The sequence below is a fragment of the Penaeus monodon genome, chromosome 38 (assembly GCF_015228065.2).
Source record: "Penaeus monodon isolate SGIC_2016 chromosome 38, NSTDA_Pmon_1, whole genome shotgun sequence".
Lineage (NCBI taxonomy): Eukaryota > Metazoa > Arthropoda > Malacostraca > Decapoda > Penaeidae > Penaeus > Penaeus monodon.
The window spans coordinates 22278582-22283581 of NC_051423.1; the positions used below are offsets into that span (position 1 = coordinate 22278582).

Here is a 5000-nt window from a genome sequence, read left to right on the forward strand (position 1 = left end):
AGCAGGAGAAGGAAGAGGAGGAAGAAAGGAAAAAAAAAAAAGAATAAGGAGCAGGAGCTGATAAACATGAATAAAACAATCTCACTTTTCACAAAATATATTTCAAATCAAGACATAAAATCTCGGAAAAACACTAATATTTAAAGGTCGTTCAAGAACAGTTCAAGAGAAAAGTGTACAGCGGAGCACACGTACACTCGCATCAGTTGATTATTTAAGGCAGCACGTGAAAATAGAAAGAAGTACAGAAACTTTGGTAATACAGTATGATAAGTTAAAGCTTATGCAAGTTCATAAAGACAGTCTCAGGTAGAGGAATCTTACATAATATTATTTAGAAGGACCTCCCTTATTGGGACCTACACATTACAGAATCACACTGTTGAAAATATGCCGCTGATGAAGTGAAAGGACACTGGCCAATATCTATTGAAAGGGTACTAATATTTATCAAGTTACCTTTATTGTATAACATTATGATATAAATAAATAAATAGTCATGTAGTGCTTCCTACAGATATGAAGCTAAACTCCAATTCAATTGAATCTTTACTATACATACAGACTGAAAGGAGGAAGATATTTCAATTTAAAAATTATGTTAAATTTATAATAATAATAATAATAATAATAATAATAATAATAATAAAAACTGAGGGCATGAAAACAAATTGTAATATGGATTCATCTGATAATCACAAATTGTATATATTATTATATACAATTTTTACATTTGCATCTGATTAAAAACCATTTATTCTACTGAAAGAAAAGAAGGTCCACATTTTCTTTATGAACAATAAAACTTATTATTAATAATGATTAAAATAATGAAAACAATAATAATGTAAACTGATATACACAAGTTCAATAATAATAATAATAAAATAATAATAATACCATCAATTAATAATAATAATAATATCAATAATAAAAAATAGATAAATAAATAAAAATAAAAACAAATTGAATTCCAAAGAAAACAGACATAGTAACAATGAAAGTATACTGTTCAGGTATAAATAGCAGTATCTGAATCTTCATTTTCTAAGAAAAATTATCAAGTACCATCTATGAAAATTCATATACATTAACATATAGATAAGCTATTACATAATACACATGCATGTACATACACACATGCTGACGTGTGTATATGCAGAATAGTACCCACGCTTATTAAACAGAAAAAAAAAGACATGCACAGTTGTCTTTCATAATAAATAATTAAAGGAAAGTGAATAAATTGATACATAAAGTAACAAAGGAACTAAGGATAGCACACACATCCTGCACATAAATTCTCATCTCTGTGATCCAGACTCCTTGATTCTGAGACAAATGTACTAAATGGGGGTAGGTCACAGCCATATATTTGATATATATAACCCATATATGGTAAGTAAATATACAACTGGGATCATCATAACATCAAATGATGGACATTCTTGTATGGTAAGCCTTTTGTAAATAATTTTTTTTATTATTATTATCATTAATTCAGAGGTGAGGTACTCTCCATAAGGTGTATGCAACTGAACTGCAATCATGAGATTTATTAATTTAGATTTGCATGAAAATTCAAGAGTCAATAAGGAAAAAAGAAAATGTATTTTACAAAATTCTCTCTCTGTTAATCATCCTTCAATTTCAAATAATACTAAAACATTCATATACTGGGATTATAACCATTTTGCAAATGAATCCAAGAACAAGACTTTCCTTAAATGACTCAAGAGATACATTTTGCAATGTCTTCACCTTTATTTCCCACAATAAAACAATATTTCCATTGTCAGATACTGACTGAAAACACAATATATAAAATGCAAAATGAATATTCAAACATAAGAATAAAGATCTTTCAAAGGTGACTCCAGCACTCACACTGACAAATACATTAAAAAAAAAAGGTCATATATTTTTTCATTTAAATATCAATCAACTTTCTTGAAATGAAAAGTATGCATATCCTGCTTGTAATATCAGATTTCCATGTTTACACTTTGCATAACTACATATTGAAATATAATCAAATTCAGTCTCATTTATAAGTGCCTAATTCATTTGAACAATTACATTAAAACGACAACACAACTAAATACCAAGAAGTGATAATACATCTCGCTCACCATCATGAAATTTAAAATACATGAAAATACATTAAGTCCAGCAGGTACGCATATTCAACACCACATATATTGACCTTAATCATGAGCCAATTGCAACTGCTGCTGCTGGTCATTAGGAGGGGGATCGTCTTCGCCAACCTCAATGTTCACGTTGATTTCAAGACGCAGGTGAATGTTGGTTACCATGAATCCGATCGCTATGAGTAAGGGGAGGCGTACTCGTGAGGCCCAGGCCAGCTTGAAGAGGAAGGCGAGTGTCGGGGGCAGCCCTTTGGAGCCACCAAGTAATACTGACGTTATATCGCGTAACATTGTCGCTTCACCCACTGACCTGTAAATAATGAGAGAGAGAGAAAAGGTAAAATGTTACACTGAAGATTTTTCTTTTTGTAACCAGCAGTATAAAAACACTTCTTATATACATTTATATATATATATATATATATATATATATATATATATATATATATATATATATATATATATATATATATAAATTTTTATCATTGATTCATAAGGATATAAGTGAATAAACAATTACCAAAATGTACACAAACAAGTGAGAACACAGACAGTTACTCTTTTCTTTCACAACAGCAAGAGACCCATCCAGTAATGAAAAGTATTAACATAATTACTCCCTATTGGCTAAGGGCTGGTTGAAATTTGGAACCTCCAAATCAATTATGGACTTTGAAGGGTGAAACTTAGCTATTGAATTTTGATTATGTACATAAAGTACGTATGGATGATAAACACACTACTTTGTTGGTACAGAATAGAAAAACCCACTATACATAGAGGAAGTTGACTGAGAGATAAAACAGTTTTTGAAAACAGTTGTCTGATCTTCCAATAGACTTAATTTGTGTATAGTGTTATCTGCCATAAGGTATCTGTTTCTCCATGTGCCCACCATATTTATAATCACATCGCCACAAATGTTTAGAAGTACCTGACGAGATTTTGAAACAGGCCTATTTATCTTTCTAAATTCCATTGGCTGCATTCCACTTACTTGAAACGTACGATGGAGGGCCTACAATATTCAGTCAAACCTGATAATAGCAGTGACTAGAGACTACTATGGCCCCCATGCTTAATGCTCTGACCAAGGTAATTAAAAAGATAGGTAGCACTACTTTCATTTAGTCTGCTGAGCCTAAAAATGCAATTGAATTTTACCAAGCGTGTATTCTGACTTGTGTTTATGGTATGGAAAACTGTTATCACATATAAGAATGGAATCTTGGTTTCACTTGTGGTTATCATAACAGTACCGAGTAAATCATGCAAATAATGATGAATCTAGCAATATTTCCTCTCATATAAGCCACTTTCTGCCTAATACAATGATGTCATTTAGCTCTTCCCCATTTTCATTCCAGCCAATCTGTGTGATATGTTATCAAAGGTGTTTACTTAATGTATTTTCTTTGAAAATGTTTCAATAATAAAAACATGGAAAACTATAATAGAAAAAGACCCCATCAATCTTTGCAATAAAGGATGGCAAAAGAGTAGGGCTTAGCTGGGCACCTGCCAACTAGAATATTTATTGAGATAGCATGATGCTACCTCTCAAGCAAACACCAGAACACTTTTTTGTTGACAGATTGTTAAGGAGGCTTAAATTATGCTGGAATATATGCATTTGGAGGTTAGCTGGTCACTTGCTACCAAGATAGCTTAAGTCATAAAGAGTATATCAGTTTATCCATCCAAGAACAGAGTTTCAATAACTACAAGAAAGAAATCTCACTTTAAAATGCACTCTTGAGTGCAGTCTACCATTAGCCCTTTACAGTTTAACAAAGCCTCTACCCATTAGCTCTATAGCTAAAACAAGCATTATATCCTGTCTATATCCTGTATATGTCAGTGACAATTTAATATCAAAAGAAAGTCTTATTTTTGTATTGCCATAATATATGTGATGGATTTTTAAATTCATTTTTTACTTTATTGTTATTCTTTTTTTTTATTAGGTTTATTTTTTAATTTATTTTGTTTGAGAGAGAGCAAGAGAGAGAGAGAGAGAGAGAGAGAGAGAGAGAGAGAGAGAGAGAGAAGGAGAGAAGAGAGAGAAGAGAGGAGAGAGAGAGAGAGAGAAGAGAAGAAGAGGAAAGAGAAAGAGAGAGAGAGAGAGGAAGAGAGAGAGAGAAAGAGAGAGAGAGAGAGAGAAGAGAAGAAGAGAGAGAGAGAAAGAAAGAGGGAGAGAAGAGAGAAAGAAAGTGAGAGAGAGAAAGAAAAGAGAGAGAGAGAAAGAGAGAGAGAGAGAAAGGGAGAGAGAGAGAGAGAGAAGAGAGAGAAGAGAGAGAGAGGAGAGAGAGAGAGAGAGAGGAGAGAGAGAGAGAGAGGAGAGAGAGGAGAGAGAAGAGAGAGAGAGAAGAGAGAGAGAGAGAGAGAGAGAGAGAGCAGAGAGAGAGAGAGAGAGAGAGAGAGAGAGAGAGAGAGAGAGAGAGAGAGAGAGAGAGAGAGAGAGAGAGAGAGAGAGAGACAGACAGAGACACTACAACACACAAACCTCAAAGCCCGGTACACGCCTACCATTCATTCCCTCGAAAGCCACACGCACTATCACCCTTAAAACCAAAAGACTTCTCAACACTAACCATATATGCTCTCGTTACACTGACAGAGAAAGGAATGAACAAGCCGGGGACACTAAATGACCTTAAACAATGGGCAACAAAGCGTAAATTTAACGAACATAGCGAAGGTGGTTGTCTCAGCTTGAGTGTACGTCGCTTACAACACTAAATTTTGACGCAACGACTACGAGCGTAAATGAATATCATTATTGTTTAATTATTTTTGTTTATTTATCTATGTATCTTCTTGTTCTTTTTTTTGGCGTGTGTGTGT

The 5000-nt window shown here is 33.2% G+C and overlaps 1 long non-coding RNA gene across 1 annotated transcript; it reads right to left on the reverse strand.

Moving 5' to 3' along the window:
* Window positions 1-81: 81 nt before the first annotated feature.
* On the reverse strand, window positions 82-4905 carry LOC119596497. The gene is made up of 2 exons (XR_005230765.1): window positions 4748-4905; window positions 82-2463 (listed from the first exon to the last, which is right to left on the reverse strand). It is a non-coding gene; the product is annotated as an uncharacterized LOC119596497 (long non-coding RNA).
* Window positions 4906-5000: the final 95 nt, after the last annotated feature.